Raw genomic sequence first — 15,087 nt, forward strand, 5'->3', positions numbered from 1 at the left:
CGGCACTGGGCTATGCAGAGGCCTTTTACTGTCTGAAATTGTCAGCACAAGGCCCATCACCTCACATCTGGAGCAGTGCCAGGAGCAGTGCTAACCCTGAATGGCCAGGAGGCTGGGTGGCAGCATGCTCTGGGAGCTCTGTCCAGTTCTTGGTACAGTGCAGGATGTTGTGCCCATCAGGGAAGATTTTGGATCCTTCTTTCTTTCTACCCTGATGAGATAACTGTGGATGCAAAAAAAAAAAAAAGGGCTAGAAATGACTATGCATAGGACTGATAGCATACAGCAAATGGGAAGGAGTAGCACCATAAAAAAGCTCTGAGACGAATGTTCATTTAGGGATGACCTAAATTCTGTACAGTGGGGAGTTGCTTGTGGAAGCCTAAGGCATCCTACAACTTTGTGAGAGAAGTTCCTTCAGCTGAGATGTGACTCCCATGCTGGTACAGCTGGCAGTTGAGTAGCTGGGCAGAGCCCATCAGGAGGGACAGATTAGTGTTACACTCATGAAGTCACTAACACTGCAGTTTGCTGACCATAGCTCTTCTCTCATTCACAGCATCTTCAAAATGCTAACACATTTTTGTTGTGCTACAGGTGTCAGTTTTAAAACCCTTGTGAAATAAGAGGGATATGTTCCTGAGGAGGATAACTATTCCAGATCTTACAATCCAGAAACATTTGCTAATAACTCTGGTCTACATCACTTGAACTATTTTGCAATGCTAAGAAAACATAAGCCTCTCTCTCTTTAAAATGGTCAGAGAGGGTTATATTTAATACAGTTGTTTAAAACACTTGACAGTATATATTATTGCTGTACAATGAAAAAACCTAAATAATGTGAGCAGCTAAATCTTCCTCAGGCTTTGCAGCTGGATCTTTTTTTTAAATCTTAATGTTCTGATTCGCCCAGTTCTTGTACTGTACAGCTACACTTCAAAAAATGACCCTGATTTTTAGAAGTTGCATTTAATGGCTTCCCTACTTGAAGTATCTCACAAGGGCTTTGTGTTCCAAACTGATGGTGTTTGGTGGTTCTTGAAAAGCAAAATGGAAACATCTTGAGCAAACAGAGCCAGTTTTTCTCATATAAAGAACTGACATAGAGTACTGGGGCAAAGGCTGCTCTTACAAATGCACTCGCTGGTTTTCATATCTGTAGCTTCAAAAGGTGCTTCACTGAGTTTCTAAACAGGACAATGCAAATTTTGGAGAAGAAATAAGTATTTTATTTAGAAGGGAACTAAAATCAGATACTTCCTGATCTGTACAATAGCATGACATGATGTTTCCATTGTAACTGTTTCACTTCCACCCTAGATAATTTGTACAATCAGTTTGGTAAAAATTAGAAACTTTAATGAAGTTTTCCAGCTCATCTATAATCTGATGGGTTTGTAAGACTTTCATTGCACAAGTGACACATTTCTTTTCATATATTTGGTTAGCTTTGGAAAGATTGTTTGTTTGAAAGGGATATGGGACAGCCTTTGGCTGCCTGTTCCTGATAAATCAGCTTTTCTTGAAGGTGATTGACTCCTTTGGAGCTTTGAAATGCATTTGCTTAGCTGAACAAGATAAAGAAAAGGAACCAGTCTGGCCATTAATTATATCATTAGTCATATTTAAGTCAGCATTTACCACACCACAGTGCTGTACATGAGAATTAACTCTTGCTCCTGTTGCAAGCAGGGGCTCTTTGTAGCATTTGTGGCATTGAAGTCAGATAAATGGTTCCCATGAAGCAAGCATGTAGAATTCAGTCTTTGACAGTAGACAAAATTGAAGCCTTGCTATTTATTTCAGGCAGCCATAGCAAAGGCTGAATAAAGCACAGGAAGATAAAATCAGTTCACAGTTGCGCCATGCACACAAAGTATTTTCATGCTAGGGATTTGTGGCAATGCTCTGTATAAGTCTCATGATTCACTTAATTCCTTAATACTGTTTAACAATGGGTATTCCTTAACAAGGGACATCCTCATACATGCTATTTTATGTCCCTTGGTAAGCACAGACAATATTCACTCTTGACAGCCATAGATCAAATTACAAGCAAGCCACAGAAAGTTATGTTTCTGCAGAGGGAACCCTTAGTCCCCTGCTGGGCTCCTGTGAAAGAGGTGGCCAAAAGCCAGCTAACTTTGCTCCCCAAACTGCAAGGAGCCAGGCTATATTACACTGCTGGCAGCACGCAGCATCCCTGAGGGGTTTTTCTGAGCTGAGACCAAATGCAGCCACCACCCAGAGCTGCTTGATCTGGTCTGCAGCTGGGGGAAGCTTGTGCTGCAGCTCAGGGATGAGGTGGTGGCCTGGAGAAGACCTGTGCAAGGCAGCTGGAACCTTGTCTCTTCCAGCCAACAACATCACTTCTCCAGTTTGTGGAAGTGGTACTGTGGATGTCACCACATCCTGAAAGCATTTGGACTGATGTTAGAGTACATCCCTCTAGCAACTTGTTCTTCCACAGGAGGAGAGTAACCTATGCTGCAAAAATTTGCTTCACAGAGGTACAACTGAGCTCTCATCATGGATTGTACAACTCAGTAGGTAAGATTACCATCCCAGTGAAACAGTAGACACAATAAATTTATAAATAAAACCCTTATTTGACAAATTACAAAGGGATTGTAGTATTATATAAGTCCATGACTTAAAGGGGGTGGTGGTGGGGATGCCTTCACCAACTTCCATTCTGACAGTTACCATTTACAATTGCTATTTCTATTGTTCACTAAAAGGTTTGCAACCATGCTTAGTACTTGTTTGCAGCTGATGTTCATTTGTGCTCTATGCCAATACTCATCTCTTGAAAGACATATGAGGTTCTTTATAAATATACATACTGTAAAACTGGTATTTCTTTAAAGGCCTGGTGGAACATCTCAAAGTCTAGTAATGAGCTTGGCAAAGCTCCCCTTTAAAAGATTCGTGAGTGCCCAGGGAGGATTTTTGTCAGTCTTTTTTTTTTTTCCTTTTTTTTTCTTTCTTAATGAAGCACCCAAGATGGCTACAGGTCTATTAAAAATCCATCCTGATGACTGTTTAGGTAGAGTTCAGTGCCAGCTTTCATTTTAGCTTCAACTTAGCACCTCTCATTAATTTCTTACATTCTTCTGGGACTGAGGATTTCCATATTTGGTTTTCATCTGGGATTATGTCAGAAGAGCTTGAACAAAATAGTTTCAGCTAAATGAATATGGAAAAAAAATCTTCCATATGTTGCTATCGAAATCTTCTGCATCTGTTTAAGCCAAAAATGGCAAGCCAGAAATCTTTGTGTTGGCTTACAATATGTCTGCTTCAAGAAAACACTCTTGGGTTGAAGAAAATTGGTTAAGTAGTTTTAAATCAACTCGTCATTTTTTCTGCATTCTATGTAGACCTCTTTCATTTTTCCCCCTCTCTCTTTTTCTTAATTTAGTTTTAAACTCTTGTTTAAAATTAGTTTGCCAGGGATCATTTACTAAGAATATCTTTAATGATATCTCAGTTATGGATACATTTGTCAAGAACTTCAGCTGCTAAGGCCAAGCAACTTGAAAAAGTCAGAGTGGATGCCATTGGTTTAGTACATGAGGAATTAAAAGGCTTGGAGTGCATTGTCAGCTTTCTTCACTAGTTCATACCAGTTCAAGTGTCAGACCTGATGACCTTACTGAAGTCAATACAGTGACACAGTTTTGCATGTGTACAGTCAGACTGCTTCTTGCTCTTTTAATCTAAACCGGAAATAATTTACAAAAACTAGACTAAATAGAAAAGTTGACAAATACCCACCTAGAAGTCAGAAAATCACGGAGGCTATTGATACAGCAATGCTAAGATTTCACACTCTCTTCATGCTCTTATAAAGCTTACATCTTGCTTTGACAAAAGCCTGTGTTTAGAAAAAAAGTAAGACTTTAAACCCAAGTCCTTAAATCCAGGAAAAAGTAAGACTTAACGTAGCTCTTTGTCTGTTCCACTAAGTATCAAATAATTTGAAGCCCAATGGGATGGCCTCAGACAGAGAGGTATTAAACTCTCATTTTCCCTCTCCTTCTCTCTTGCAAGTGTGAGTGCAGTGGGAACCAGGGGGGCAGGGGTGTTTCTGTGAGATGGATATTCAAATCTCTTCAGCCAGGTGTGTAAGCTTGCCAGCAGTTCCCAAGAGCACTCTAACTCTAAGCTATTGTAAAAAAAAGTACATAAAAACATGTGTAGAAAGTCCCCCACATCCTTCCTTTCTCTCTTTGCTGTGTTTCCCACTGGCTAAACGTGGCATCTGGGCATTGGAAATGTCTTTCCCAGGTAGCTAACTTTCCCCAGATATTATAAAGGGAGCCTAGACATCAAATCCATGTGTGAAGTCAAGAAGTTATGTCATCTCCCCCTGCACAGGGAGAACTACAGCACAGGGTGATTAAACCCAAAATTTCCAAGCTGTCCACTACTTCTGCATTCCTCATTCTCTTATACAAACCCAAAATACCAAAGGGCAGACTGTTCCTATTTTGTTGGATTCAATTTGTAGATATTTAGCAAAACTGAAAATATAAACCCACAAATTATTATAAAATATCAGATTAATCATTTGCCTGAGGCTGTATGGCAAACTATCAACAGAGGCAGCAGCAGAGCACATTTCCTCTAACTCTGGATCAGTGCTTTGAGCACGCAGCAGTCCTTTCACTTCTTTGTTACTCCTGTGCTGTCTAAATTACAGGGGAGTAAGATGTGAGAGACATCAACCTCATTCTGTTCTGAGGAACACTGTATTACTGTTTTATTTGCTGATCTGCTGCATAAATACCCACATCTCAGATGATGAGATGAGCACAGTAAGTAAGTACTACTGAAACCCACGTGCTGGCTGAGGCAGGCACATTACTAAAAGTCCTTCAAGTTCAGGATTACAGTATGAAGATTCCTATGAAAACTGCATTTGCAAAAGAAGCCAAGTTAAGTTTTCATGCATAACTTTATTTTTGACAGTTTCTGAACTTTGGCTTTGTACTTTGTGTTTCTTTGTTTTAGGAGGAATCTTGGCTCATAACAAATCAGAAAATCATATTCCCTCCCTGGTTTTTTTTTTGTGGATAAATGAGAAAATTTTATATTTTAAAAAGAAAGCAAGGGGAAAAAAGTTTGTTCTGAAGTCCTGAGGCTCACAGCATTCTGAGATCAGGGAATCTGTCTGCTTGATCAGATTGTGGTGGTGACTGCTCATGCAGTTACAGAAATCCAGCATACTCCCTATTCGCACGTGGAATTAATGATGTACAGAGAAGGTAGATGAATTTCCCTTGAAATAAAACCAGTTACACTCATAGGAGAGTGTTAAAATGTGTACACTGGGGAGGAAGCACAAAACACAGTTGTGTGTTTCCTGGGCAGACATAACATATAATGAATAAAGTTGTGATGGAACATCTCACACAACATTGCCTGAAACCTACAATCTGTTCAAACATGGTCCTTACAGTGAAGTAAAAAAGATCATTGCTCCTGCTGTTTGTAGACTATATGTATTAAGAATAATATGTGCCTCTGGTAGTGCATGTGTATTTTTATTAAGTTGGCTGTTTATACATATGTTATCTCCTGAAGTAAATTCTGGACAACTGTTTCTGTACCCTCCCTTTCCTGTCCACCAGATTAATTTTTACTGAAACACAAGACAAAGTTTTCCCTGGTCTCTCAGCACCTTTAGGAAATCATTACATCAAATTAAAATTCTAAAGCAAAGATATATAGGTAGGGAAGGGATCTTGAGTTGTACTTCTGACCACCACTGGCATTAAGGTAGAATAAATACATACCATCCCTTTCAGATTATCTGTTGTAACATCAAACCTCCACAGGAAAGAGGATTTTCCACAACTTTCCTGTTGTTTAAGCTGTTAGATCTCTGAATTATTTTTGCAGTTAGAAACTCTTTGCTAAAATTGAATCTATATTCTCTGTCTTACAAACAATACTAATTATTTCTGGTCCTGCCTCTAGCTGACACAGAGACCAGCTGATTATTTTTTATAACAAGCTCTCATGTGTTGAAAAACCAAACTAAACTCCTAGCCCTCCAAACCTCTCCTTACCTAAAAGTCTACAAACCAAACTCTTCTATGCAAAGCCTGTGTGTTACCTTACTGTGTGATTTCCATATTGACATAAGATTTTTCTTTAAGTGTATCTTTCTTAAAAGATGCTCAAAACAATCCTGTTGAGCCCTTTCCTCTGCACTCAGAAGAGGGCTAATGTTGACTGATAATGTTTGAGAGCCACCTTAACCACAAGCTCCCTTCATGTTCATAGAATCATAGAATTATAGAATTGTCTGGGTTGGAAGGGACCTCTGAAATCATCAAGTCCAACCCTTGATCCACTACCGCCGCAGTTACTAGACCATGGCACTGAGTGCCACATCCAGTCTCTTTTTAAATATCTCCAGGGACAGAGAATCCACTACTTCCCTGGGCAGCCCATTCCAGTGTTTGATCACCCTCTCCGTAAAGAATTTCTTTCTAATAACCAACCTAAACCTCCCCTGGCACAACTTGAGACCATGCCCTCTTGTCTTGCTGAGAGTTGCCTGAGAAAAGAGACCAACCCCCCTCTGGCTACCCCCTTCTTTCAGGTAGTTGTAGAGAGTGATGAGGTCTCCTCTGAGCCCCCTCTTCTCCAGACTGAACACCAACAGCTCCCTCAGCCTCACCTCATAGGACTTGTGCTGGAGTCCCTTCACCAGCCTAGTTGCCCTCCTTTGGACCCACTCCAGGACCTCAATCTCCTTCCTGAACCAAGGGGCCCAGAACTGGACACAGGACTCAAGGTGTGGCCTCACCAGGGCTGAGTACAGGGGCAGAATCCCTTCCCTGGACCTGCTGGCCACACTGTTCCTGATACAGGCCAGGATGCCATTGGCCTTCTTGGCTACCTGGGCACACTGCTGGCTCATGTTCAGCTTCCTGTCAATCCAGACTCCCAGGTCCCTCTCTGTCTGACTGCTCTCTAACCACTCTGTCCCCAGCCTGTAGTGCTGCATGGGGTTGTTGTGGCCAAAGTGCAGGACCCGGTACTTGGCCATGTTGAACCTCATCTCATTGGAATCAGCCCAACTCTCCAACCTGTTCAGGTCCCTCTGCAGAGCCCTCCTGCCTCCCAGCTGATCCACACTCCCCCCCAGCTTAGTGTCATCTGCAAATTTGCTGATGATGGACTCAATCCCCTCATCTAAATCATCAATGAAGATATTAAGCAGAACTGGGCCCAACACTGATCCCTGGGGGACACCACTAGTGACCAGCATCCACCTGGATGCAGCACTGTTCAGCACCACTCTCTGGGCCCGGCCCTCCAGCCAGTTCTTAACCCAGCACAGGGTACTCCTGTCCAAGCCGTGGGCTGACAGCTTTTTCAGGAGAATGCTGTGGGAGACGGTGTCTAAGGCCTTGCTAAAGTCCAGGTAGACAGTTACCTGGACAGTCCACATTTTCTATTTCTGAACAGGATTCCTTCTATTTTCTGAAGCATAGCCCTTCAAACTTCTGACCAATTTTTGGATCATGCCTACAATTTATTACCATGTGAAGTAGAACAGGATTCTGAGTTGCCTTCTATGTGCACTGTCAATCCTCCCAATATGGAAGGAAACCTTTGACTGTTACACCTTGAGGTTATACTTTCCAGTTGATTTTGCTCAGCACCTGCTTTCCTAGTTCTTATTTCCCTGGTTATGCTTATGAGAATGTTGCACAGGACAGCATAAAAAAAAATTTCCAAAGTCAAGATCCATCACAGCTCCTGACTCCCTCTGAACTACTAGGCTGGATATACTGTCAGAAGACAAAATTACATTGACTTGATATGGTTTATTCTTGTAAAGCTGATCTTGACTATTTCTTAATACTTTATTCCCCAATAAATATAAATAGTGTATTCTCAGTTATAAATAAATAAATAAAGTTATAAATAAATAGTGTATTCTCAGCTGGCTGCCTTGTCTGTAATTTCCCTAGTCCCTGCTTCATAGTATTGTGGTCCCACGTAACACTCATGTCTCTGTCCTTTTACCAGTTCCTCAATTTTTTTACTCACTCTTTTCCCCCAGCTCTTTAATGAAATCATCTCTAAAATCAGTATTTTTGTTTCCTTTCTCTGGTTTTCCAGACAACCTCATTTCTTTTTGCCATCAAAAGCTCTCACTAATGGCTCAGAAATTATTCGGTTTATTTTCTAATTCTGTGTGGAAACCTTTGACTACTACTTTTTAAATTATTAATTTATTCTCTCCTCATCTTGGCATGTTGTAGGTGGAGTTTTCCAAGTTTAACACTCTCGGTAGCAGCAAGTGCTAGGTGCGTTAGTGGTTACATTGGCTACGACAATTTTAGGGAAATTCCCCTCCATAGTTCTCCCATGCTGCTTGCAATGCAGAGACTATAAATATAGCCAAACCACAAGCACTTTTACCACTTTAGTTGATTTATGCAACATGATGGTGAAAATGTCATCAGGCAATCCCTGCACTACCATTCTTGTCTATATTAGAGGAAAACTTGGAGAACTTTTTAAACTTGCAATTTCTGGGTAAGGCCCTTCGATAAATTTGGCACAGTGTGCTAGAAATTATAACAAATACAATCAATTTTATACAGCAGTGGGGCCGCTTTCTTTCAATGCTAAGTGAAAATGAATGTGAAAATTCTCTAATAAATGTGCTTTTTCTTCAACAGATGTATGCATTTCAGCATGGAGCTGCTGGTTCATGTGGACTTAGGGCATTTCACATGATGGGGCTGAACCAAATTCCTTGTAGTTTAATTCCTTTGTTTTGCTGCAGTAAGTAAGCTGGAATACAAATGTTTTCTTCTGATATCTGTAGTTTTAAAATATGATTCATACTGAGCAAAAGTCTTACTAATATTCTTAGGAACCACAAAAAACGACTGGACAATATTAAGACTTAATAGAAAATAAAATCCACAAAGGATCAACACTTCTATACTTTAATATGCCAATAGTTAGTAAAAGTGAGGATATATTTTGATAAAGAATGTACACCACTAGCAAGCCCAAAAAGAAAAAATATATTTCTACATGCAAATATCCTCCCTACATTAGGCTCCTCCCTTCCTATAAAGGCAGCTGCAAGCTCACAGAACAGCCATCAGAAGTATTTTTGTTTCAGTACGTAAGAACGGCCTCAAAGCGTCACTAGAGAGCTATCTATAATCTCTTTCTAGCTACACTCAAAGATTTTGGCGCTTCGTGGTCTTTTCACTCAAGAGCCACTTGTAATTTAATCATTCTTATTACATCAAATGCCCGTCACTGTGCATGGCGATGAAAATGCCCCAGCCACTTGAACTTGGAAGGCAAGACTTTTGGTACCACGGTTCAACTTTTACAAAGGCAAAGAGCATGAAGTGAGAAAAGAAACTTGCAAATAACATAGAACTCAAAAAAACAAACGAACGGAAAAAAAAAAAATCAAACCACACAACAAAAACCCCACACAGAATGAAACCAAACCAAGAAAAACAAAACAAAATAAAAAAAAAAAAGGAAGTTGGTGGTAATTAATTCCCTCTTCCTTCATAATCTTGACCAAGACAAATAGAAATGTGAAAATGTGATTTTAACAATGGTAGGAAGTAAAATAGCCTAACCTTTTCTACATTTAGCCTGGAAGCTTTTTCAGAGCAGAGACTGTCTCCCAGAAATGTTTACATAGTGCCGGGCACAAGCATGGCTTATATTTAATCTGGGTCCTTTGAGTCCATATCACAATATAAATATTTCGTAGTAGTAGTTCTTAGAGGAGCCAAACTTTTCTTCGCACTGCTGTTCAGAAGCAGGCTCCAGATGCCTTTCTCCTTTGGGATTTCTTCCTAGCTGGCCATGTCACTGTCATTTGCTGGTCAATTGTCTTTAATGATAAAGATTCATGTAAAAGAAAGCCTGCAGTAAGATCGTGGAAAATGAACACAGTCTCACTTGCAAATGGTACATGTCTTACATGTATGTTACTACACTCAAATGTTACTAGGAACATGTTGTGCTCTGCTTCCTTTTGGTATCACTTGAAATTGTGTGGCTTTCTTGGAGAGTTAACCTATGCCTCATTTTGTCTTTGTCACAAAAGATAAAGAGTATATTATTTCTCCTAAAATCTTCACATACAACTTAGCACTTCCATCTCTGCAACTCTACATGACAGAGTCACGCAGAACATTTGCAGTGATTGCTTCTTGCAATTACACCCAGTACATCTACTCTGATGTATTTAGAAGACAAGCTTCAGAAGTACTAGTTTGTTTCTACTTCTATATATCCACAGATTATTAAACTAATGACTATCATAACATGTATGCAATAACAACAACAAGATGCAAGTCAAAGCCCTAAAGCCTCTTTAGATTAGATTAGATTTGCACTGGGATTTAAATAGAGAACAGTTGGCTTGGAATCTCTTTTCTCTGTTTACTAAAGTTGATGGTCCTATTCTAACACCACTGGAAAGATATTTTCCCCTGTTTTCTTCCCTTTGGCTTAATTTATAGTAACATCAGAAGATTCATGATCTTGAAATGACAACTTTCTATGTAGACAACACAAAGGCAAGCAGTTTACCAGATCACATAGCATTCAGTAGATATTAACAATCACCAAAAACATTTTTACGTTGAGAAGAGTAAATTTTCCTGATGATTTATCCAAGTGAGCTTTTACACATATTTCTGCATTGTCACTTCAATGTATAGGCTTGTCAAGTATGATACAGGCTCCATGTGGTGGTGGAAAAAGCAAGGCTTGAGGAACCCGAGGACAAATTTCCAGCAGGATCTCATTTTTCTCATTTGTGGCAGAAACACATGAAAGTGCTCCTGTCTGTTTTGCCAGTGTGCTCCTGTTGTCTTTAGTCTCTCAACAGTCACTTCTCTTGTTCTTTTACTGTACTATCTCCATTTCAGGTTGCAGGTAGATGCCATGTGGAAGAATCAAATTAATTTCTCTTACCATTAGCAGTATTTATGAGGGAATTTCAGATATGCTGTGTATTAATCACCTTCCCTCTCAAAGGTACTAGTGACAGAAGAATGAAGACAAAGTGAATCCTTTGCAAAAGTCCTTATCTAATTTAGAATATACATGCATTGTTTCTCCATGTGAGCACTTACTTGTAAAGCCAGATGATAAATGGAAGAATAAAATATTAAAATAGAATTCAAATATACCTGTAAAAAAGCATTCAAGGAAATGGATTAGAAGAAATATTCTCTCCACTCTTTTACATTTTGTTCCTGATTATTTCTTAGAAACCAAGTGCATATGTAGCGTATACAAAAAGAGAACCAGGGGAAAAAAATCATGTTCTGTCATGTATTTTGAGTATCAGCCCATGATTTGCTGCCCAGTCTCCTCAGAGGTGCTGTGTCTGGTGAGCTTGCTTTAACAGGCTCCTGAACTGACATGTAAGGCTTGTGACTGGTTTAATGATTCATTCCTGAAAAAATGTTACCTCCATCAATTTTATATTTGGTTTCCTTGGTAGTGTTCAAAAGGGGTTTGGTTTTTGCACTCTGGTGGACACAGTGTCTCTCATAATTAAATAATTTTTAAAGACAGAAGTGGGCTACTTCACACCTATGACAGCCTTGCTTTTCCTCAAGGAGTAGAAAGAAAGGAGTTTCTTCCTTCAGTTTGGTGGTTTCTCTTTTTATCCTCTCCCTCTCCTTTTGTAAAGGTCCTGACTATACAGGTCCTCAATTACTGATCCATTTTTTTCCAGTGAGAAGCCTATTAGCAATAGTTCCACAATGGGTTTTATTTCTTTGATCAGCAGGTCACCTTCTTAAGCATGGATTTTGTGTCATCAAATTAATTTAAAATATTCAGAGGGGTTTACATACTAAGTTTCAGAGAGATAACTACTCTAGTATAGGCTAGGCAAGTAATTTCTTGCAGCTCTTACACCTACTCACAAAGTACTATTTCCCTGACCAATAGCTTCATAGGTATTTTATTTTCTCTTTCTTTTTTAGAAATTAAGCTGTGAACTTCAGGACACAGTTTGGACTGCACCTAAAAACCAATCTCTAGTCACCTTGGTCTCTGCTAAAAGCAACTATAAAATAAATCAGCTGTGGAGCTGGAAAGGACGACAGAAGGTAGTGTTGCTTGACTCAAAACAATTCCTCTCCAGTGTTCTGCTAGTGCAGATCACAAGAATTAACCTAAGAACCCCAAGTGCTGGAATATTTACCTACTTGGTGATAACAATGCATACACCACTAGCAATACTTCCCCATATTGCTGTTCTGAAATTAGAATTGTGGTAGGAAAAAAAAAATCCTTCTTCAATTGAATAATGGATTTGTTGTTTTATCTAAATTCACCATAGCTCTGAGAACTAATATTCCATGTATTTTATTTGAGTCTTTCTAACTGCAATTATTAATGTTCTGTTTCATCTAGTATCTTGGTAAACCTGTTCTGGACACATTTGTCTTCCTATAATAAAGACCGGGGGCAAAGACATGTAAACAATACCTGTAACCTCCCTCAATTTTTTTAAACTGAAGTCAACTGAAGTTTTATGTCACCTCTACCAGATAACGTTATCCATATCCTAAAATAGGGGAAGTTCTGAAGCTGAGCCTCTTGCTTTCATATAGAAAGTGTACTCAATAATAAAGCCCAAATTTATGTACTCCTTACTTTCTCCTTTATTGACAGGGCAACACTTTGGTCACTCATCTGTTTAGCCATAATCATAATTTTGATCTCATTGATGTCCCTCCTCCGATCTTCCCAATAGGCCACAATCCCACTTCAGAGGTCTCTCAACAGTTGTCTCTGTAAACACATCATGAAATTCAGTGCTACAGCTTTCCTCTCTCCCTCCTCAAACAAGCAACAGCCCTGACAAGCTCACCCTGCACCACACTGGCATTCCCCAGAGCAAGAAAATGCACAGACTTTCAGTAACCTTGCACTTCACCATGAGACCACCTCCTACATTCCTTTCTCCCAGTCACAGGAGGCTGCCTGGCCTGCCTGCCTCTGCCCTGTTGGACTCGGTTGCAATCGCAGTAGTTTCCATTCATTGTCAATTAGCTGAGGTCCCTGGAATTGTAAAGAGGACAAATTAACCTCACTGTCTACAATATGTTATAAACACAATATACTATTTTCACTTGCTGCATACTTTGGGAAAGAAAGTACCTGCTTTATTCTATCCCAGTGACCTCAGCAGGATAGAAAAAACTGGCTATGACCGAGAAACAGGATGCTTTCAACTAAACTTTTGCTGTGGAAAACACATTTTACCTAAGTCTCTTAAAACCTAACAGGCGAACACTGAAATGAGATGGAGCTCACCAACAATGACCTTTTTCTGCTTTTTTACTACACAAGCACCATAGAGGCTGACTTCATGGGACTGACTTGGCAGTAAACCATTAATTGGAGTAACACTTTCAAAGTAGAACGCGTATTATTCTAGATTTAAACAAACAATCAAAAACAACATATAAGAACTTGCAACTTCAAAAAAACCAATCAAAGCAGATGAAAACGTTTGACCTTTATCCCATCATCTGCAAGTGAAGTTCAAGCGTTAACTTTTGAACAGTATCAGATAACAAAAGACATTCTTACAACAGAAAATATCCTCTCTCACAGAGCAAATACTTGAATATGCAACATTTGCATCAAATACAACCAACAGGAGTTTTTAGTATGTCAGAAGGTGATATATGGGCATTTGTGTGGATAGGGTGCTTGTCCACACAAATGGGAAAATGAACATGCTCCAGCAGAAGCCAAAATTTCATTTTCCCTCCCCCAGCTTGCTTTTCCCTTTTTTGCTTCACTCCCTTGCCTGAAGACAAAGTCTCTACAATTTCACATCAATATCTATCAGATACAGAACTCAAGCACTTGAGGTAAAACACTGATTGGGAGAGTCTGAGATGAAGTTTAGATGTAACCAAGAGAGGCATGAAATTTGAAATGACTTGTATCCAACCAAATTTTTGACCTTGAAATAGGAACACTTCAGTTTACATAAATAAACATAAAAAAGTAAATCTCTGGATCCCCTGGTCAGGCAAAATTAGATTCCATTTTAAGTTTTACCTAAAAATACGACATTGTTTCACCACATGAGAAGTTACACTGTTCATAGCAATAATAACATTCTGCTAAAAAAGAACCACAGCAATCAACAAGATAGGCATATCAGCTTGAAATCACACATCTTACAGTCACATGCACTCAAAATCTGAGTGAATTTCTTAGAAATTATACTTATTATGAATAGTATTTTCACTGAGGCATAACAGCAAACAATGACATTAAAAAAAAAACAAAACATAAAGCCGCCTCAGCCGGAAGATTAACCATCTTACCCCTCACTAATGCCTAGCCCTTTGTTTTTCTTGTACATAAAGAAGGATATTCTACAACAGTACAGGAGGGACCACTCAGTACCTCAGGGACAGAGGGGGGAGCGAAGACCTTGCGGTTCTTTGGCAGAAAGAAGCAACTCAAAACTCCTTCATTTCTGTTATCCCACACTCCTTCCAATTCCCATCTTCTTAAAGCTCATGGTGGACAATTGGTATAATCAAATCTCATCCAACTGCTGGGACCAGAAGAGTAGACCATGCAACTGGTTTTCTTCAGACATATGTTTTAAACTCTACCATTAAGACTTGGCAAGAAATTTCAAGCCAAGCTAAGCTATGGAATGACAAAACTCCAGGCCAGGAGCCCAGCTCCTAAGGCAGGAGGCATTCTGCACCCCAGGAATTGGAAGCACTTCAGAAAACTCCACCAGCTGAGAGAGAAAAAACTGGAAAAGAACTTTCCTAGTGAACATTTTCTTCAAATGTATTCATAGTTTAAAAAAAAAAATAAATTAAAAATTCAGACTTCTCTTTAAGAATCCTTGAATTTAAATATATATATATATTTATTAAAAAGAGACATTGACTCTTATGGCCAAGACATCATGCATCTCAGAACAGGTTTTTACAGCCATGTTATAAAAACCCCTTAGCAAAGCAATTATGCACTAGACTTCAAACACAT

Source organism: Calypte anna, chromosome 3, assembly GCF_003957555.1.
Source record: "Calypte anna isolate BGI_N300 chromosome 3, bCalAnn1_v1.p, whole genome shotgun sequence".
Classification (NCBI taxonomy): Eukaryota; Metazoa; Chordata; class Aves; order Apodiformes; family Trochilidae; genus Calypte; species Calypte anna.